Below are 22,627 nucleotides of genomic sequence, written 5' to 3'. Positions count from 1 at the left end.
AAAATTTGCTGACTAAAGTGTCGTAAAATCAGATTTTCTTGCGTTGGCCGGGAATCGAACCCAGGTCAACTGCTTGGAAGGCAGCTATGCTCACCACTATACCACCAACACTTGATGCGTTTTGGTTTTACCGACACCACGAGCCATATGGTCACATTTTCAGACAAGCTTCCTGATCTCTCAAGAACGCTCGCCTAGTCTAAGTTCACATTTTGCTGTTTCAAACTTTGCAAGCACACTGTTTATTGGAATAAGATGAAAAAAAATCTATTGCAGAAATTTTAACTTGACTTGGGCACTTCCCAAAAATTGGGTTCTTCCAAACTGATACGGTTAAGATTTTCGAGAGACGTGCTTAAAATGACCATTATTGTACAAGAAAAAAAATTTAAAAACAAAAAACCCAAAATGATTGACAATTTCCGAGAGTCATTCATATCTGATCTATGTAGAGCATGATCCAGCACAAAATGTTGTTGATTCAGCAACAAGTGCAGTAACAGTCGTTGAAAATGTTAAATAGGAACGCAAAATTTGCTGAATAAAGTGTCGTAAAATCAGATTTTTTTGCGTTGGCCGGGAATCGAACCCAGGTCAACTGCTTGGAAGGCAGCTATGCTCACCACTATACCACCAACGCTTGATGCGTCTTGGTTTTACCGACACCACGAGCCATACGGTCACATTTTCAGACAAGCTTCCTGATCTCTCAAGAACGCTCGCCTAGTCTAAGTTCACATTTTGCTGTTTCAAACTTTGCAAGCACACTGTTTATTGGAATAAGATGAAAAAAAAAATCTATTGCAGAAATTTTAACTTGACTTGGGCACTTCCCAAAAATTGGGTTCTTCCAAACTGATACGGTTCAGATTTTCGAGAGACGTGCTTAAAATGACCATTATTGTACAAGAAAAACAATTCAAAAACAAAAAACCCAAAGTGATTGACAATTTCCGAGAGTCATTCATATCTGATCTATGTAGAGCATGATCCAGTCTAAGTTCACATTTCGCTGTTTCAAACTTTGCAAGCACACTGTTTATTGGAATAAGATGAAAAAAAATGTATTGCAGAAATTTTAACTTGACTTGGGCACTTCCCAAAAATTGGGTTCTTCCAAACTGATACGGTTCAGATTTTCGAGAGACGTGCTTAAAATGACCATTATTGTACAAGAAAAAAAATTCAAAAACAAAAAACCCAAATTGATTGACAATTTCCGAGAGTCATTCATATCTGATCTATGTAGAGCATGATCCAGCACAAAATGTTGTTGATTCAGCAACAAGTGCAGTAACAGTCATTGAAAATGTTAAATCGGAACGCAAAATTTGCTGACTAAAGTGTCGTAAAATCAGATTTTCTTGCGTTGGCCGGGAATCGAACCCAGGTCAACTGCTTGGAAGGCAGCTATGCTCACCACTATACCACCAACACTTGATGTGTTTTGGTTTTACCGACACCACGAGCCATATGGTCACATTTTCAGACAAGCTTCCTGATCTCTCAAGAACGCTCGCCTAGTCTAAGTTCACATTTTGCTGTTTCAAACTTTGCAAGCATACTGTTTATTGGAATAAGATGAAAAAAAATCTATTGCAGAAATTTTAACTTGACTTGGGCACTTCCCAAAAATTGGGTTCTTCCAAACTGATACGGTTCAGATTTTCGAGAGACGTGCTTAAAATGACCATTATTGTACAAGAAAAAAAATTCAAAAACAAAAAACTCAAAGTGATTGACAATTTCCGAGAGTCATTCATATCTGATCTATGTAGAACATGATCCAGTCTAAGTTCACATTTCGCTGTTTCAAACTTTCCAAGCACACTGTTTATTGGAATAAGATGAAAAAAAATCTATTGCAGAAATTTTAACTTGACTTGGGCACTTCCCAAAAATTGGGTTCTTCCAAACTGATACGGTTCAGATTTTCGAGAGACGTGCTTAAAATGACCATTATTGTACAAGAAAAAAAATTCAAAAACAAAAAACCCAAAGTGATTGACAATTTCCGAGAGTCATTCATATCTGATCTATGTAGAGCATGATCCAGCACAAAATGTTGTTTATTCAGCAACAAGTGCAGTAACAGTCATTGAAAATGTTAAATAGGAACGCAAAATTTGCTGAATAAAGTGTCGTAAAATCAGATTTTCTTGCGTTGGCCGGGAATCGAACCCGGGTCAACTGCTTGGAAGGCAGCTATGCTCACCACTATACCACCAACGCTTGATGCGTTTTGGTTTTACCGACACCACGAGCCATACGGTCACATTTTCAGACAAGCTTCCTGATCTCTCAAGAACGCTCGCCTAGTCTAAGTTCACATTTTGCTGTTTCAAACTTTGCAAGCACACTGTTTATTGGAATAAGATGAAAAAAATCTATTGATGTGTTTTAGTTTTACCGACACCACGAGCCATACGGTCACATTTTCAGACAAGCTTCCTGATCTCTCAAGAACGCTCGCCTAGTCTAAGTTCACATTTCGCTGTTTCAAACTTTGCAAGCACACTGTTTATTGGAATAAGATGAAAAAAAATGTATTGCAGAAATTTTAACTTGACTTGGGCACTTCCCAAAAATTGGGTTCTTCCAAACTGATACGGTTCAGATTTTCGAGAGACGTGCTTAAAATGACCATTATTGTACAAGAAAAAAAATTCAAAAACAAAAAACCCAAAGTGATTGACAATTTCCGAGAGTCATTCATATCTGATCTATGTAGAGCATGATCCAACACAAAATGTTGTTGATTCAGCAACAAGTGCAGTAACAGTCATTGAAAATGTTAAATCGGAACGCAAAATTTGCTGACTAAAGTGTCGTAAAATCAGATTTTCTTGCGTTGGCCGGGAATCGAACCCGGGTCAACTGCTTGGAAGGCAGCTATGCTCACCACTATACCACCAACACTTGATGCGTTTTGGTTTTACCGACACCACGAGCCATATGGTCACATTTTCAGACAAGCTTCCTGATCTCTCAAGAACGCTCGCCTAGTCTAAGTTCACATTTTGCTGTTTCAAACTTTGCAAGCACACTGTTTATTGGAATAAGATGAAAAAAAATCTATTGCAGAAATTTTAACTTGACTTGGGCACTTCCCAAAAATTGGGTTCTTCCAAACTGATACGGTTAAGATTTTCGAGAGACGTGCTTAAAATGACCATTATTGTACAAGAAAAAAAATTTAAAAACAAAAAACCCAAAATGATTGACAATTTCCGAGAGTCATTCATATCTGATCTATGTAGAGCATGATCCAGCACAAAATGTTGTTGATTCAGCAACAAGTGCAGTAACAGTCGTTGAAAATGTTAAATAGGAACGCAAAATTTGCTGAATAAAGTGTCGTAAAATCAGATTTTTTTGCGTTGGCCGGGAATCGAACCCAGGTCAACTGCTTGGAAGGCAGCTATGCTCACCACTATACCACCAACGCTTGATGCGTTTTGGTTTTACCGACACCACGAGCCATACGGTCACATTTTCAGACAAGCTTCCTGATCTCTCAAGAACGCTCGCCTAGTCTAAGTTCACATTTTGCTGTTTCAAACTTTGCAAGCACACTGTTTATTGGAATAAGATGAAAAAAAAAATCTATTGCAGAAATTTTAACTTGACTTGGGCACTTCCCAAAAATTGGGTTCTTCCAAACTGATACGGTTCAGATTTTCGAGAGACGTGCTTAAAATGACCATTATTGTACAAGAAAAACAATTCAAAAACAAAAAACCCAAAGTGATTGACAATTTCCGAGAGTCATTCATATCTGATCTATGTAGAGCATGATCCAGTCTAAGTTCACATTTCGCTGTTTCAAACTTTGCAAGCACACTGTTTATTGGAATAAGATGAAAAAAAATGTATTGCAGAAATTTTAACTTGACTTGGTCACTTCCCAAAAATTGGGTTCTTCCAAACTGATACGGTTCAGATTTTCGAGAGACGTGCTTAAAATGACCATTATTGTACAAGAAAAAAAATTCAAAAACAAAAAACCCAAATTGATTGACAATTTCCGAGAGTCATTCATATCTGATCTATGTAGAGCATGATCCAGCACAAAATGTTGTTGATTCAGCAACAAGTGCAGTAACAGTCATTGAAAATGTTAAATCGGAACGCAAAATTTGCTGACTAAAGTGTCGTAAAATCAGATTTTCTTGCATTGGCCGGGAATCGAACCCGGGTCAACTGCTTGGAAGGCAGCTATGCTCACCACTATACCACCAACGCTTGATGCGTTTTGGTTTTACCGACACCACGAGCCATATGGTCACATTTTCAGACAAGCTTCCTGATCTCTCAAGAACGCTCGCCTAGTCTAAGTTCACATTTTGCTGTTTCAAACTTTGCAAGCACACTGTTTATTGGAATAAGATGAAAAAAAATGTATTGCAGAAATTTTAACTTGACTTGGGCACTTCCCAAAAATTGGGTTCTTCCAAACTGATACGGTTCAGATTTTCGAGAGACGTGCTTAAAATGACCATTATTGTACAAGAAAAAAAATTCAAAAACAAAAAACCCAAAGTGATTGACAATTTCCGAGAGTCATTCATATCTGATCTATGTAGAGCATGATCCAGCACAAAATGTTGTTGATTCAGCAACAAGTGCAGTAACAGTCGTTGAAAATGTTAAATAGGAACGCAAAATTTGTTGAATAAAGTGTCGTAAAATCAGATTTTTTTGCGTTGGCCGGGAATCGAACCCGGGTCAACTGCTTGGAAGGCAGCTATGCTCACCACTATACCACCAACGCTTGATGCGTTTTGGTTTTACCGACACCACGAGCCATACGGTCACATTTTCAGACAAGCTTCCTGATCTCTCAAGAACGCTCGCCTAGTCTAAGTTCACATTTTGCTGTTTCAAACTTTGCAAGCACACTGTTTATTGGAATAAGATGAAAAAAAATCTATTGCAGAAATTTTAACTTGACTTGGGCACTTCCCAAAAATTGGGTTCTTCCAAACTGATACGGTTCAGATTTTCGAGAGACGTGCTTAAAATGACCATTATTGTACAAGAAAAAAAATTCAAAAACAAAAAACCCAAAGTGATTGACAATTTCCGAGAGTCATTCATATCTGATCTATGTAGAGCATGATCCAGCACAAAATGTTGTTGATTCAGCAACAAGTGCAGTAACAGTCGTTGAAAATGTTAAATAGGAACGCAAAATTTGCTGAATAAAGTGTCGTAAAATCAGATTTTTTTGCGTTGGCCGGGAATCGAACCCAGGTCAACTGCTTGGAAGGCAGCTATGCTCACCACTATACCACCAACGCTTGATGCGTTTTGGTTTTACCGACACCACGAGCCATACGGTCACATTTTCAGACAAGCTTCCTGATCTCTCAAGAACGCTCGCCTAGTCTAAGTTCACATTTTGCTGTTTCAAACTTTGCAAGCACACTGTTTATTGGAATAAGATGAAAAAAAATCTATTGCAGAAATTTTAACTTGACTTGGGCACTTCCCAAAAATTGGGTTCTTCCAAACTGATACGGTTCAGATTTTCGAGAGACGTGCTTAAAATGACCATTATTGTACAAGAAAAAAAATTCAAAAACAAAAAACCCAAAGTGATTGACAATTTCCGAGAGTCATTCATATCTGATCTATGTAGAGCATGATCCAGCACAAAATGTTGTTGATTCAGCAACAAGTGCAGTAACAGTCGTTGAAAATGTTAAATAGGAACGCAAAATTTGCTGAATAAAATCAGATTTTTTTGCGTTGGCCGGGAATCGAACCCGGGTCAACTGCTTGGAAGGCAGCTATGCTCACCACTATACCACCAACGCTTGATGTGTTTTGGTTTTACCGACACCACGAGCCATACGGTCACATTTTCAGACAAGCTTCCTGATCTCTCAAGAACGCTCGCCTAGTCTAAGTTCACATTTTGCTGTTTCAAACTTTGCAAGCACACTGTTTATTGGAATAAGATGAAAAAAAATCTATTGCAGAAATTTTAACTTGACTTGGGCACTTCCCAAAAATTGGGTTCTTCCAAACTGATACGGTTCAGATTTTCGAGAGACGTGCTTAAAATGACCATTATTGTACAAGAAAAAAAATTCAAAAACAAAAAACCCAAAGTGATTGACAATTTCCGAGAGTCATTCATATCTGATCTATGTAGAGCATGATCCAGTCTAAGTTCACATTTCGCTGTTTCAAACTTTGCAAGCACACTGTTTATTGGAATAAGATGAAAAAAAATCTATTGCAGAAATTTTAACTTGACTTGGGCACTTCCCAAAAATTGGGTTCTTCCAAACTGATACGGTTCAGATTTTCGAGAGACGTGCTTAAAATGACCATTATTGTACAAGAAAAAAAATTCAAAAACAAAAAACCCAAAGTGATTGACAATTTCCGAGAGTCATTCATATCTGATCTATGTAGAGCATGATCCAGCACAAAATGTTGTTGATTCAGCAACAAGTGCAGTAACAGTCGTTGAAAATGTTAAATAGGGACGCAAAATTTGCTGAATAAAGTGTCGTAAAATCAGATTTTTTTGCGTTGGCCAGGAATCGAACCCGGGTCAACTGCTTGGAAGGCAGCTATGCTCACCACTATACCACCAACGCTTGATGCGTTTTGGTTTTACCGACACCACGAGCCATACGGTCACATTTTCAGACAAGCTTCCTGATCTCTCAAGAACGCTCGCCTAGTCTAAGTTCACATTTTGCTGTATCAAACTTTGCAAGCACACTGTTTATTGGAATAAGATGAAAAAAAATCTATTGCAGAAATTTTAACTTGACTTGGGCACTTCCCAAAAATTGGGTTCTTCCAAACTGATACGGTTCAGATTTTCGAGAGACGTGCTTAAAATGACCATTATTGTACAAGAAAAAAAAATCAAAAACAAAAAACCCAAAGTGATTGACAATTTCCGAGAGTCATTCATATCTGATCTATGTAGAGCATGATCCAGTCTAAGTTCACATTTCGCTGTTTCAAACTTTGCAAGCACACTGTTTATTGGAATAAGATGAAAAAAAATCTATTGCAGAAATTTTAACTTGACTTGGGCACTTCCCAAAAATTGGGTTCTTCCAAACTGATACGGTTCAGATTTTCGAGAGACGTGCTTAAAATGACCATTATTGTACGAGAAAAAAAATTCAAAAACAAAAAACCCAAAGTGATTGACAATTTCCGAGATTCATTCATATCTGATCTATGTAGAGCATGATCCAGCACAAAATGTTGTTGATTCAGCAACAAGTGCAGTAACAGTCGTTGAAAATGTTAAATAGGAACGCAAAATTTGCTGAATAAAGTGTCGTAAAATCAGATTTTTTTGCGTTGGCAGGGAATCGAACCCGGGTCAACTGCTTGGAAGGCAGCTATGCTCACCACTATACCACCAATGCTTGATGTGTTTTGGTTCTACCGACACCATGAGCCGTACGGTCACATTTTCAGACAAGCTTCCTGATCTCTCAAGAACGCTCGCCTAGTCTAAGTTCACATTTTGCTGTTTCAAACTTTGCAAGCACACTGTTTATTGAAATAAGATGAAAAAAAATCTATTGCAGAAATTTTAACTTGACTTGGGCACTTCCCGGGTCAACTGCTTGGAAGGCAGCTATGCTCACCACTATACCACCAACGCTTGATGCGTTTTGGTTTTAGCAACACCACGAGCCATACGGTCACATTTTCAGACAAGCTTCCTGATCTCTCAAGAACGCTCGCCTAGTCTATATTCACATTTTGCTGTTTCAAACTTTGCAAGCACACTGTTTATTTGAATAAGATGAAAAAAAATCTATTGCAGAAATTTTAACTTGACTTGGGCACTTCCCAAAAATTGGGTTCTTCCAAACTGATACGGTTCAGATTTTCGAGAGACGTGCTTAAAATGACCATTATTGTACAAGAAAAAAAATTCAAAAACAAAAAACCCAAAGTGATTGACAATTTCCGAGAGTCATTCATATCTGATCTATGTAGAGCATGATCCAGTCTAAGTTCACATTTCGCTGTTTCAAACTTTGCAAGCACACTGTTTATTGGAATAAGATGAAAAAAAATCTATTGCAGAAATTTTAACTTGACTTGGGCACTTCCCAAAAATTGGGTTCTTCCAAACTGATACGGTTCAGATTTTCGAGAGACGTGCTTAAAATGACCATTATTGTACAAGAAAAAAAATTCAAAAACAAAAAACCCAAAGTGATTGACAATTTCCGAGAGTCATTCATATCTGATCTATGTAGAGCATGATCCTGTCTAAGTTCACATTTCGCTGTTTCAAACTTTGCAAGCACACTGTTTATTGGAATAAGATGAAAAAAATCTATTGCAGAAATTTTAAATTTACTTGGGCACTTCCCAAAAATTGGGTTCTTCCAAACTGATACGGTTCAGATTTTCGAGAGACGTGCTTAAAATGAACATTATTGTACAAGAAAAAAAATTCAAAAACAAAAAACCCAAAGTGATTGACAATTTCCGAGAGTCATTCATATCTGATCTATGTAGAGCATGATCCTGTCTAAGTTCACATTTCGCTGTTTCAAACTTTGCAAGCACACTGTTTATTGGAATAAGATGAAAAAAAATCTATTGCAGAAATTTTAACTTGACTTGGGCACTTCCCAAAAATTGGGTTCTTCCAAACTGATACGGTTCAGATTTTCGAGAGACGTGCTTAAAATGACCATTATTGTACAAGAAAAAAAATTCAAAAACAAAAAACCCAAAGTGATTGACAATTTCCGAGAGTCATTCATATCTGATCTATGTAGAGCATGATCCAGTCTAAGTTCACATTTCGCTGTTTCAAACTTTGCAAGCACACTGTTTATTGGAATAAGATGAAAAAAAATCTATTGCAGAAATTTTAACTTGACTTGGGCACTTCCCAAAAATTGGGTTCTTCCAAACTGATACGGTTCAGATTTTCGAGAGACGTGCTTAAAATGACCATTATTGTACAAGAAAAAAATTCAAAAACAAAAAACCCAAAGTGATTGACAATTTCCGAGAGTCATTCATATCTGATCTATGTAGAGCATGATCCAGCACAAAATGTTGTTTATTCAGCAACAAGTGCAGTAACAGTCATTGAAAATGTTAAATAGGAACGCAAAATTTGCTGAATAAAGTGTCGTAAAATCAGATTTTCTTGCGTTGGCCGGGAATCGAACCCGGGTCAACTGCTTGGAAGGCAGCTATGCTCACCACTATACCACCAACGCTTGATGCGTTTTGGTTTTACCGACACCACGAGCCATACGGTCACATTTTCAGACAAGCTTCCTGATCTCTCAAGAACGCTCGCCTAGTCTAAGTTCACATTTTGCTGTTTCAAACTTTGCAAGCACACTGTTTATTGGAATAAGATGAAAAAAATCTATTGATGTGTTTTAGTTTTACCGACACCACGAGCCATACGGTCACATTTTCAGACAAGCTTCCTGATCTCTCAAGAACGCTCGCCTAGTCTAAGTTCACATTTCGCTGTTTCAAACTTTGCAAGCACACTGTTTATTGGAATAAGATGAAAAAAAATGTATTGCAGAAATTTTAACTTGACTTGGGCACTTCCCAAAAATTGGGTTCTTCCAAACTGATGCGGTTCAGATTTTCGAGAGACGTGCTTAAAATGACCATTATTGTACAAGAAAAAAAATTCAAAAACAAAAAACCCAAAGTGATTGACAATTTCCGAGAGTCATTCATATCTGATCTATGTAGAGCATGATCCAGCACAAAATGTTGTTGATTCAGCAACAAGTGCAGTAACAGTCATTGAAAATGTTAAATCGGAACGCAAAATTTGCTGACTAAAGTGTCGTAAAATCAGATTTTCTTGCGTTGGCCGGGAATCAAACCCGGGTCAACTGCTTGGAAGGCAGCTATGCTCACCACTATACCACCAACACTTGATGCGTTTTGGTTTTACCGACACCACGAGCCATATGGTCACATTTTCAGACAAGCTTCCTGATCTCTCAAGAACGCTCGCCTAGTCTAAGTTCACATTTTGCTGTTTCAAACTTTGCAAGCACACTGTTTATTGGAATAAGATGAAAAAAAATCTATTGCAGAAATTTTAACTTGACTTGGGCACTTCCCAAAAATTGGGTTCTTCCAAACTGATACGGTTCAGATTTTCGAGAGACGTGCTTAAAATGACCATTATTGTACAAGAAAAAAAATTCAAAAACAAAAAACCCAAAATGATTGACAATTTCCGAGAGTCATTCATATCTGATCTATGTAGAGCATGATCCAGCACAAAATGTTGTTTATTCAGCAACAAGTGCAGTAACAGTCATTGAAAATGTTAAATAGGAACGCAAAATTTGCTGAATAAAGTGTCGTAAAATCAGATTTTCTTGCGTTGGCCGGGAATCGAACCCGGGTCAACTGCTTGGAAGGCAGCTATGCTCACCACTATACCACCAACGCTTGATGCGTTTTGGTTTTACCGACACCACGAGCCATACGGTCACATTTTCAGACAAGCTTCCTGATCTCTCAAGAACGCTCGCCTAGTCTAAGTTCACATTTTGCTGTTTCAAACTTTGCAAGCACACTGTTTATTGGAATAAGATGAAAAAAATCTATTGATGTGTTTTAGTTTTACCGACACCACGAGCCATACGGTCACATTTTCAGACAAGCTTCCTGATCTCTCAAGAACGCTCGCCTAGTCTAAGTTCACATTTCGCTGTTTCAAACTTTGCAAGCACACTGTTTATTGGAATAAGATGAAAAAAAATGTATTGCAGAAATTTTAACTTGACTTGGGCACTTCCCAAAAATTGGGTTCTTCCAAACTGATACGGTTCAGATTTTCGAGAGACGTGCTTAAAATGACCATTATTGTACAAGAAAAAAAATTCAAAAACAAAAAACCCAAAGTGATTGACAATTTCCGAGAGTCATTCATATCTGATCTATGTAGAGCATGATCCAGCACAAAATGTTGTTGATTCAGCAACAAGTGCAGTAACAGTCATTGAAAATGTTAAATCGGAACGCAAAATTTGCTGACTAAAGTGTCGTAAAATCAGATTTTCTTGCGTTGGCCGGGAATCAAACCCGGGTCAACTGCTTGGAAGGCAGCTATGCTCACCACTATACCACCAACACTTGATGCATTTTGGTTTTACCGACACCACGAGCCATATGGTCACATTTTCAGACAAGCTTCCTGATCTCTCAAGAACGCTCGCCTAGTCTAAGTTCACATTTTGCTGTTTCAAACTTTGCAAGCACACTGTTTATTGGAATAAGATGAAAAAAAATCTATTGCAGAAATTTTAACTTGACTTGGGCACTTCCCAAAAATTGGGTTCTTCCAAACTGATACGGTTCAGATTTTCGAGAGACGTGCTTAAAATGACCATTATTGTACAAGAAAAAAAATTCAAAAACAAAAAACCCAAAATGATTGACAATTTCCGAGAGTCATTCATATCTGATCTATGTAGAGCATGATCCAGCACAAAATGTTGTTGATTCAGCAACAAGTGCAGTAACAGTCGTTGAGAATGTTAAATAGGAACGCAAAATTTGCTGAATAAAGTGTCGTAAAATCAGATTTTTTTGCGTTGGCCGGGAATCGAACCCAGGTCAACTGCTTGGAAGGCAGCTATGCTCACCACTATACCACCAACGCTTGATGCGTTTTGGTTTTACCGACACCACGAGCCATACGGTCACATTTTCAGACAAGCTTCCTGATCTCTCAAGAACGCTCGCCTAGTCTAAGTTCACATTTTGCTGTTTCAAACTTTGCAAGCACACTGTTTATTGGAATAAGATGAAAAAAAATCTATTGCAGAAATTTTAACTTGACTTGGGCACTTCCCAAAAATTGGGTTCTTCCAAACTGATACGGTTCAGATTTTCGAGAGACGTGCTTAAAATGACCATTATTGTACAAGAAAAAAAATTCAAAAACAAAAAACCCAAAGTGATTGACAATTTCCGAGAGTCATTCATATCTGATCTATGTAGAGCATGATCCTGTCTAAGTTCACATTTCGCTGTTTCAAACTTTGCAAGCACACTGTTTATTGGAATAAGATGAAAAAAATCTATTGCAGAAATTTTAAATTGACGTGGGCACTTCCCAAAAATTGGGTTCTTCCAAACTGATACGGTTCAGATTTTCGAGAGACGTGCTTAAAATGAACATTATTGTACAAGAAAAAAAATTCAAAAACAAAAAACCCAAAGTGATTGACAATTTCCGAGAGTCATTCATATCTGATCTATGTAGAGCATGATCCTGTCTAAGTTCACATTTCGCTGTTTCAAACTTTGCAAGCACACTGTTTATTGGAATAAGATGAAAAAAAATCTATTGCAGAAATTTTAACTTGACTTGGGCACTTCCCAAAAATTGGGTTCTTCCAAACTGATACGGTTCAGATTTTCGAGAGACGTGCTTAAAATGACCATTATTGTACAAGAAAAAAAATTCAAAAACAAAAAACCCAAAGTGATTGACAATTTCCGAGAGTCATTCATATCTGATCTATGTAGAGCATGATCCAACACAAAATGTTGTTGATTCAGCAACAAGTGCAGTAACAGTCATTGAAAATGTTAAATCGGAACGCAAAATTTGCTGACTAAAGTGTCGTAAAATCAGATTTTCTTGCGTTGGCCGGGAATCGAACCCGGGTCAACTGCTTGGAAGGCAGCTATGCTCACCACTATACCACCAACGCTTGATGTGTTTTGGTTTTACCGACACCACGAGCCATATGGTCACATTTTCAGACAAGCTTCCTGATCTCTCAAGAACGCTCGCCTAGTCTAAGTTCACATTTTGCTGTTTCAAACTTTGCAAGCATACTGTTTATTGGAATAAGATGAAAAAAAATCTATTGCAGAAATTTTAACTTGACTTGGGCACTTCCCAAAAATTGGGTTCTTCCAAACTGATACGGTTCAGATTTTCGAGAGACGTGCTTAAAATGACCATTATTGTACAAGAAAAAAAATTCAAAAACAAAAAACTCAAAGTGATTGACAATTTCCGAGAGTCATTCATATCTGATCTATGTAGAACATGATCCAGTCTAAGTTCACATTTCGCTGTTTCAAACTTTCCAAGCACACTGTTTATTGGAATAAGATGAAAAAAAATCTATTGCAGAAATTTTAACTTGACTTGGGCACTTCCCAAAAATTGGGTTCTTCCAAACTGATACGGTTCAGATTTTCGAGAGACGTGCTTAAAATGACCATTATTGTACAAGAAAAAAATTTCAAAAACAAAAAACCCAAAGTGATTGACAATTTCCGAGAGTCATTCATATCTGATCTATGTAGAGCATGATCCAGCACAAAATGTTGTTTATTCAGCAACAAGTGCAGTAACAGTCATTGAAAATGTTAAATAGGAACGCAAAATTTGCTGAATAAAGTGTCGTAAAATCAGATTTTCTTGCGTTGGCCGGGAATCGAACCCGGGTCAACTGCTTGGAAGGCAGCTATGCTCACCACTATACCACCAACGCTTGATGCGTTTTGGTTTTACCGACACCACGAGCCATACGGTCACATTTTCAGACAAGCTTCCTGATCTCTCAAGAACGCTCGCCTAGTCTAAGTTCACATTTTGCTGTTTCAAACTTTGCAAGCACACTGTTTATTGGAATAAGATGAAAAAAATCTATTGATGTGTTTTAGTTTTACCGACACCACGAGCCATACGGTCACATTTTCAGACAAGCTTCCTGATCTCTCAAGAACGCTCGCCTAGTCTAAGTTCACATTTCGCTGTTTCAAACTTTGCAAGCACACTGTTTATTGGAATAAGATGAAAAAAAATCTATTGCAGAAATTTTAACTTGACTTGGGCACTTCCCAAAAATTGGGTTCTTCCAAACTGATACGGTTCAGATTTTCGAGAGACGTGCTTAAAATGACCATTATTGTACAAGAAAAAAAATTCAAAAACAAAAAACCCAAAGTGATTGACAATTTCCGAGAGTCATTCATATCTGATCTATGTAGAGCATGATCCAGCACAAAATGTTGTTGATTCAGCAACAAGTGCAGTAACAGTCATTGAAAATGTTAAATCGGAACGCAAAATTTGCTGACTAAAGTGTCGTAAAATCAGATTTTCTTGCGTTGGCCGGGAATCGAACCCGGGTCAACTGCTTGGAAGGCAGCTATGCTCACCACTATACCACCAACACTTGATGCGTTTTGGTTTTACCGACACCACGAGCCATACGGTCACATTTTCAGACAAGCTTCCTGATCTCTCAAGAACGCTCGCCTAGTCTAAGTTCACATTTTGCTGTTTCAAACTTTGCAAGCACACTGTTTATTGGAATAAGATGAAAAAAAAAATCTATTGCAGAAATTTTAACTTGACTTGGGCACTTCCCAAAAATTGGGTTCTTCCAAACTGATACGGTTCAGATTTTCGAGAGACGTGCTTAAAATGACCATTATTGTACAAGAAAAACAATTCAAAAACAAAAAACCCAAAGTGATTGACAATTTCCGAGAGTCATTCATATCTGATCTATGTAGAGCATGATCCAGTCTAAGTTCACATTTCGCTGTTTCAAACTTTGCAAGCACACTGTTTATTGGAATAAGATGAAAAAAAATGTATTGCAGAAATTTTAACTTGACTTGGGCACTTCCCAAAAATTGGGTTCTTCCAAACTGATACGGTTCAGATTTTCGAGAGACGTGCTTAAAATGACCATTATTGTACAAGAAAAAAAATTCAAAAACAAAAAACCCAAATTGATTGACAATTTCCGAGAGTCATTCATATCTGATCTATGTAGAGCATGATCCAGCACAAAATGTTGTTGATTCAGCAACAAGTGCAGTAACAGTCATTGAAAATGTTAAATCGGAACGCAAAATTTGCTGACTAAAGTGTCGTAAAATCAGATTTTCTTGCGTTGGCCGGGAATCGAACCCAGGTCAACTGCTTGGAAGGCAGCTATGCTCACCACTATACCACCAACGCTTGATGTGTTTTGGTTTTACCGACACCACGAGCCATATGGTCACATTTTCAGACAAGCTTCCTGATCTCTCAAGAACGCTCGCCTAGTCTAAGTTCACATTTTGCTGTTTCAAACTTTGCAAGCATACTGTTTATTGGAATAAGATGAAAAAAAATCTATTGCAGAAATTTTAACTTGACTTGGGCACTTCCCAAAAATTGGGTTCTTCCAAACTGATACGGTTCAGATTTTCGAGAGACGTGCTTAAAATGACCATTATTGTACAAGAAAAAAAATTCAAAAACAAAAAACTCAAAGTGATTGACAATTTCCGAGAGTCATTCATATCTGATCTATGTAGAACATGATCCAGTCTAAGTTCACATTTCGCTGTTTCAAACTTTCCAAGCACACTGTTTATTGGAATAAGATGAAAAAAAATCTATTGCAGAAATTTTAACTTGACTTGGGCACTTCCCAAAAATTGGGTTCTTCCAAACTGATACGGTTCAGATTTTCGAGAGACGTGCTTAAAATGACCATTATTGTACAAGAAAAAAAATTCAAAAACAAAAAACCCAAAGTGATTGACAATTTCCGAGAGTCATTCATATCTGATCTATGTAGAGCATGATCCAGCACAAAATGTTGTTTATTCAGCAACAAGTGCAGTAACAGTCATTGAAAATGTTAAATAGGAACGCAAAATTTGCTGAATAAAGTGTCGTAAAATCAGATTTTCTTGCGTTGGCCGGGAATCGAACCCGGGTCAACTGCTTGGAAGGCAGCTATGCTCACCACTATACCACCAACGCTTGATGCGTTTTGGTTTTACCGACACCACGAGCCATACGGTCACATTTTCAGACAAGCTTCCTGATCTCTCAAGAACGCTCGCCTAGTCTAAGTTCACATTTTGCTGTTTCAAACTTTGCAAGCACACTGTTTATTGGAATAAGATGAAAAAAATCTATTGATGTGTTTTAGTTTTACCGACACCACGAGCCATACGGTCACATTTTCAGACAAGCTTCCTGATCTCTCAAGAACGCTCGCCTAGTCTAAGTTCACATTTCGCTGTTTCAAACTTTGCAAGCACACTGTTTATTGGAATAAGATGAAAAAAAATGTATTGCAGAAATTTTAACTTGACTTGGGCACTTCCCAAAAATTGGGTTCTTCCAAACTGATACGGTTCAGATTTTCGAGAGACGTGCTTAAAATGACCATTATTGTACAAGAAAAAAAATTCAAAAACAAAAAACCCAAAGTGATTGACAATTTCCGAGAGTCATTCATATCTGATCTATGTAGAGCATGATCCAACACAAAATGTTGTTGATTCAGCAACAAGTGCAGTAACAGTCATTGAAAATGTTAAATCGGAACGCAAAATTTGCTGACTAAAGTGTCGTAAAATCAGATTTTCTTGCGTTGGCCGGGAATCGAACCCGGGTCAACTGCTTGGAAGGCAGCTATGCTCACCACTATACCACCAACACTTGATGCGTTTTGGTTTTACCGACACCACGAGCCATATGGTCACATTTTCAGACAAGCTTCCTGATCTCTCAAGAACGCTCGCCTAGTCTAAGTTCACATTTTGCTGTTTCAAACTTTGCAAGCACACTGTTTATTGGAATAAGATGAAAAAAAATCTATTGCAGAAATTTTAACTTGACTTGGGCACTTCCCAAAAATTGGGTTCTTCCAAACTGATACGGTTAAGATTTTCGAGAGACGTGCTTAAAATGACCATTATTGTACAAGAAAAAAAATTTAAAAACAAAAAACCCAAAATGATTGACAATTTCCGAGAGTCATTCATATCTGATCTATGTAGAGCATGATCCAGCACAAAATGTTGTTGATTCAGCAACAAGTGCAGTAACAGTCGTTGAAAATGTTAAATAGGAACGCAAAATTTGCTGAATAAAGTGTCGTAAAATCAGATTTTTTTGCGTTGGCCGGGAATCGAACCCAGGTCAACTGCTTGGAAGGCAGCTATGCTCACCACTATACCACCAACGCTTGATGCGTTTTGGTTTTACCGACACCACGAGCCATACGGTCACATTTTCAGACAAGCTTCCTGATCTCTCAAGAATGCTCGCCTAGTCTAAGTTCACATTTTGCTGTTTCAAACTTTGCAAGCACACTGTTTATTGGAATAAGATGAAAAAAAAAATCTATTGCAGAAATTTTAACTTGACTTGGGCACTTCCCAAAAATTGGGTTCTTCCAAACTGATACGGTTCAGATTTTCGAGAGACGTGCTTAAAATGACCATTATTGTACAAGAAAAACAATTCAAAAACAAAAAACCCAAAGTGATTGACAATTTCCGAGAGTCATTCATATCTGATCTATGTAGAGCATGATCCAGTCTAAGTTCACATTTCGCTGTTTCAAACTTTGCAAGCACACTGTTTATTGGAATAAGATGAAAAAAAATGTATTGCAGAAATTTTAACTTGACTTGGGCACTTCCCAAAAATTGGGTTCTTCCAAACTGATACGGTTCAGATTTTCGAGAGACGTGCTTAAAATGACCATTATTGTACAAGAAAAAAAATTCAAAAACAAAAAACCCAAATTGATTGACAATTTCCGAGAGTCATTCATATCTGATCTATGTAGAGCATGATCCAGCACAAAATGTTGTTGATTCAGCAACAAGTGCAGTAACAGTCATTGAAAATGTTAAATCGGAACGCAAAATTTGCTGACTAAAGTGTCGTAAAATCAGATTTTCTTGCATTGGCCGGGAATCGAACCCGGGTCAACTGCTTGGAAGGCAGCTATGCTCACCACTATACCACCAACGCTTGATGCGTTTTGGTTTTACCGACACCACGAGCCATATGGTCACATTTTCAGACAAGCTTCCTGATCTCTCAAGAACGCTCGCCTAGTCTAAGTTCACATTTTGCTGTTTCAAACTTTGCAAGCACACTGTTTATTGGAATAAGATGAAAAAAAATGTATTGCAGAAATTTTAACTTGACTTGGGCACTTCCCAAAAATTGGGTTCTTCCAAACTGATACGGTTCAGATTTTCGAGAGACGTGCTTAAAATGACCATTATTGTACAAGAAAAAAAATTCAAAAACAAAAAACCCAAAGTGATTGACAATTTCCGAGAGTCATTCATATCTGATCTATGTAGAGCATGATCCAGCACAAAATGTTGTTGATTCAGCAACAAGTGCAGTAACAGTCGTTGAAAATGTTAAATAGGAACGCAAAATTTGTTGAATAAAGTGTCGTAAAATCAGATTTTTTTGCGTTGGCCGGGAATCGAACCCGGGTCAACTGCTTGGAAGGCAGCTATGCACACCACTATACCACCAACGCTTGATGCGTTTTGGTTTTACCGACACCACGAGCCATACGGTCACATTTTCAGACAAGCTTCCTGATCTCTCAAGAACGCTCGCCTAGTCTAAGTTCACATTTTGCTGTTTCAAACTTTGCAAGCACACTGTTTATTGGAATAAGATGAAAAAAAATCTATTGCAGAAATTTTAACTTGACTTGGGCACTTCCCAAAAATTGGGTTCTTCCAAACTGATACGGTTCAGATTTTCGAGAGACGTGCTTAAAATGACCATTATTGTACAAGAAAAAAAATTCAAAAACAAAAAACCCAAAGTGATTGACAATTTCCGAGAGTCATTCATATCTGATCTATGTAGAGCATGATCCAGCACAAAATGTTGTTGATTCAGCAACAAGTGCAGTAACAGTCGTTGAAAATGTTAAATAGGAACGCAAAATTTGCTGAATAAAGTGTCGTAAAATCAGATTTTTTTGCGTTGGCCGGGAATCGAACCCAGGTCAACTGCTTGGAAGGCAGCTATGCTCACCACTATACCACCAACGCTTGATGCGTTTTGGTTTTACCGACACCACGAGCCATACGGTCACATTTTCAGACAAGCTTCCTGATCTCTCAAGAACGCTCGCCTAGTCTAAGTTCACATTTTGCTGTTTCAAACTTTGCAAGCACACTGTTTATTGGAATAAGATGAAAAAAAATCTATTGCAGAAATTTTAACTTGACTTGGGCACTTCCCAAAAATTGGGTTCTTCCAAACTGATACGGTTCAGATTTTCGAGAGACGTGCTTAAAATGACCATTATTGTACAAGAAAAAAAATTCAAAAACAAAAAACCCAAAGTGATTGACAATTTCCGAGAGTCATTCATATCTGATCTATGTAGAGCATGATCCAGCACAAAATGTTGTTGATTCAGCAACAAGTGCAGTAACAGTCGTTGAAAATGTTAAATAGGAACGCAAAATTTGCTGAATAAAGCGTCGTAAAATCAGATTTTTTTGCGTTGGCCGGGAATCGAACCCGGGTCAACTGCTTGGAAGGCAGCTATGCTCACCACTATACCACCAACGCTTGATGTGTTTTGGTTTTACCGACACCACGAGCCATACGGTCACATTTTCAGACAAGCTTCCTGATCTCTCAAGAACGCTCGCCTAGTCTAAGTTCACATTTTGCTGTTTCAAACTTTGCAAGCACACTGTTTATTGGAATAAGATGAAAAAAAATCTATTGCAGAAATTTTAACTTGACTTGGGCACTTCCCAAAAATTGGGTTCTTCCAAACTGATACGGTTCAGATTTTCGAGAGACGTGCTTAAAATGACCATTATTGTACAAGAAAAAAAATTCAAAAACAAAAAACCCAAAGTGATTGACAATTTCCGAGAGTCATTCATATCTGATCTATGTAGAGCATGATCCAGTCTAAGTTCACATTTCGCTGTTTCAAACTTTGCAAGCACACTGTTTATTGGAATAAGATGAAAAAAAATCTATTGCAGAAATTTTAACTTGACTTGGGCACTTCCCAAAAATTGGGTTCTTCCAAACTGATACGGTTCAGATTTTCGAGAGACGTGCTTAAAATGACCATTATTGTACAAGAAAAAAAATTCAAAAACAAAAAACCCAAAGTGATTGACAATTTCCGAGAGTCATTCATATCTGATCTATGTAGAGCATGATCCAGCACAAAATGTTGTTGATTCAGCAACAAGTGCAGTAACAGTCGTTGAAAATGTTAAATAGGGACGCAAAATTTGCTGAATAAAGTGTCGTAAAATCAAATTTTTTTGCGTTGGCCAGGAATCGAACCCGGGTCAACTGCTTGGAAGGCAGCTATGCTCACCACTATACCACCAACGCTTGATGCGTTTTGGTTTTACCGACACCACGAGCCATACGGTCACATTTTCAGACAAGCTTCCTGATCTCTCAAGAACGCTCGCCTAGTCTAAGTTCACATTTTGCTGTATCAAACTTTGCAAGCACACTGTTTATTGGAATAAGATGAAAAAAAATCTATTGCAGAAATTTTAACTTGACTTGGGCACTTCCCAAAAATTGGGTTCTTCCAAACTGATACGGTTCAGATTTTCGAGAGACGTGCTTAAAATGACCATTATTGTACAAGAAAAAAAATTCAAAAACAAAAAACCCAAAGTGATTGACAATTTCCGAGAGTCATTCATATCTGATCTATGTAGAGCATGATCCAGTCTAAGTTCACATTTCGCTGTTTCAAACTTTGCAAGCACACTGTTTATTGGAATAAGATGAAAAAAAATCTATTGCAGAAATTTTAACTTGACTTGGGCACTTCCCAAAAATTGGGTTCTTCCAAACTGATACGGTTCAGATTTTCGAGAGACGTGCTTAAAATGACCATTATTGTACAAGAAAAAAAATTCAAAAACAAAAAACCCAAAGTGATTGACAATTTCCGAGAGTCATTCATATCTGATCTATGTAGAGCATGATCCAGCACAAAATGTTGTTGATTCAGCAACAAGTGCAGTAACAGTCATTGAAAATGTTAAATCGGAACGCAAAATTTGCTGACTAAAGCGTCGTAAAATCAGATTTTCTTGCGTTGGCCGGGAATCGAACCCAGGTCAACTGCTTGGAAGGCAGCTATGCTCACCACTATAACACCAACGCTTGATGTGTTTCGGTTTTACCGACACCACGAGCCATATGGTCACATTTTCAGACAAGCTTCCTGATCTCTCAAGAACGCTCGCCTAGTCTAAGTTCACATTTTGCTGTTTCAAACTTTTCAAGCACACTGTTTATTGGAATAAGATGAAAAAAAATCTATTGCAGAAATTTTAACTTGACTTGGGCACTTCCCAAAAATTGGGTTCTTCCAAACTGATACGGTTCAGATTTTCGAGAGACGTGCTTAAAATGACCATTATTGTACAAGAAAAAAAATTCAAAAACAAAAAACCCAAAGTGATTGACAATTTCCGAGATTCATTCATATCTGATCTATGTAGAGCATGATCCAGCACAAAATGTTGTTGATTCAGCAACAAGTGCAGTAACAGTCGTTGAAAATGTTAAATAGGAACGCAAAATTTGCTGAATAAAGTGTCGTAAAATCAGATTTTTTTGCGTTGGCAGGGAATCGAACCCGGGTCAACTGCTTGGAAGGCAGCTATGCTCACCACTATACCACCAATGCTTGATGTGTTTTGGTTCTACCGACACCATGAGCCGTACGGTCACATTTTCAGACAAGCTTCCTGATCTCTCAAGAACGCTCGCCTAGTCTAAGTTCACATTTTGCTGTTTCAAACTTTGCAAGCACACTGTTTATTGAAATAAGATGAAAAAAAATCTATTGCAGAAATTTTAACTTGACTTGGGCACTTCCCGGGTCAACTGCTTGGAAGGCAGCTATGCTCACCACTATACCACCAACGCTTGATGCGTTTTGGTTTTAGCAACACCACGAGCCATACGGTCACATTTTCAGACAAGCTTCCTGATCTCTCAAGAACGCTCGCCTAGTCTATATTCACATTTTGCTGTTTCAAACTTTGCAAGCACACTGTTTATTTGAATAAGATGAAAAAAAATCTATTGCAGAAATTTTAACTTGACTTGGGCACTTCCCAAAAATTGGGTTCTTCCAAACTGATACGGTTCAGATTTTCGAGAGACGTGCTTAAAATGACCATTATTGTACAAGAAAAAAAATTCAAAAACAAAAAACCCAAAGTGATTGACAATTTCCGAGAGTCATTCATATCTGATCTATGTAGAGCATGATCCAGTCTAAGTTCACATTTCGCTGTTTCAAACTTTGCAAGCACACTGTTTATTGGAATAAGATGAAAAAAAATCTATTGCAGAAATTTTAACTTGACTTGGGCACTTCCCAAAAATTGGGTTCTTCCAAACTGATACGGTTCAGATTTTCGAGAGACGTGCTTAAAATGACCATTATTGTACAAGAAAAAAAATTCAAAAACAAAAAACCCAAAGTGATTGACAATTTCCGAGAGTCATTCATATCTGATCTATGTAGAGCATGATCCAGCACAAAATGTTGTTTATTCAGCAACAAGTGCAGTAACAGTCATTGAAAATGTTAAATAGGAACGCAAAATTTGCTCGCCTAGTCTAAGTTCACATTTCGCTGTTTCAAACTTTGCAAGCACACTGTTTATTGGAATAAGATGAAAAAAAATCTATTGCAGAAATTTTAACTTGACTTGGGCACTTCCCAAAAATTGGGTTCTTCCAAACTGATACGGTTCAGATTTTCGAGAGACG

General features: G+C 37.6%; 9 non-coding genes across 9 annotated transcripts; all 9 read right to left on the bottom strand.

The window, feature by feature from the left end:
* Positions 1–2,160: 2,160 nt before the first annotated feature.
* On the bottom strand, positions 2,161–2,232 carry TRNAG-UCC (transfer RNA glycine (anticodon UCC)). Its single transcript has one exon. It is a non-coding gene; the product is annotated as a tRNA-Gly (tRNA).
* Positions 2,233–4,702: 2,470 nt separating this feature from the next.
* Positions 4,703–4,774, bottom strand: TRNAG-UCC (transfer RNA glycine (anticodon UCC)). The gene has a single exon. It is a non-coding gene; the product is annotated as a tRNA-Gly (tRNA).
* Positions 4,775–5,750: 976 nt separating this feature from the next.
* On the bottom strand, positions 5,751–5,822 carry TRNAG-UCC (transfer RNA glycine (anticodon UCC)). The gene has a single exon. It is a non-coding gene; the product is annotated as a tRNA-Gly (tRNA).
* A 3,351-nt stretch (positions 5,823–9,173) lies between these two features.
* On the bottom strand, positions 9,174–9,245 carry TRNAG-UCC (transfer RNA glycine (anticodon UCC)). Its single transcript has one exon. It is a non-coding gene; the product is annotated as a tRNA-Gly (tRNA).
* Positions 9,246–10,389: 1,144 nt separating this feature from the next.
* TRNAG-UCC (transfer RNA glycine (anticodon UCC)) lies at positions 10,390–10,461 on the bottom strand. Its single transcript has one exon. It is a non-coding gene; the product is annotated as a tRNA-Gly (tRNA).
* Positions 10,462–12,665: 2,204 nt separating this feature from the next.
* Positions 12,666–12,737, bottom strand: TRNAG-UCC (transfer RNA glycine (anticodon UCC)). The gene has a single exon. It is a non-coding gene; the product is annotated as a tRNA-Gly (tRNA).
* Positions 12,738–13,460: 723 nt separating this feature from the next.
* On the bottom strand, positions 13,461–13,532 carry TRNAG-UCC (transfer RNA glycine (anticodon UCC)). The gene has a single exon. It is a non-coding gene; the product is annotated as a tRNA-Gly (tRNA).
* A 2,207-nt stretch (positions 13,533–15,739) lies between these two features.
* On the bottom strand, positions 15,740–15,811 carry TRNAG-UCC (transfer RNA glycine (anticodon UCC)). The gene has a single exon. It is a non-coding gene; the product is annotated as a tRNA-Gly (tRNA).
* Positions 15,812–19,339: 3,528 nt separating this feature from the next.
* TRNAG-UCC (transfer RNA glycine (anticodon UCC)) lies at positions 19,340–19,411 on the bottom strand. Its single transcript has one exon. It is a non-coding gene; the product is annotated as a tRNA-Gly (tRNA).
* Between the last annotated feature and the right edge of the window lie 3,216 nt (positions 19,412–22,627).

Source organism: Pelobates fuscus, chromosome 3, assembly GCF_036172605.1.
Source record: "Pelobates fuscus isolate aPelFus1 chromosome 3, aPelFus1.pri, whole genome shotgun sequence".
Classification (NCBI taxonomy): domain Eukaryota; kingdom Metazoa; phylum Chordata; class Amphibia; order Anura; family Pelobatidae; genus Pelobates; species Pelobates fuscus.
This window is presented reverse-complemented; position numbering and strand designations above follow the sequence as displayed.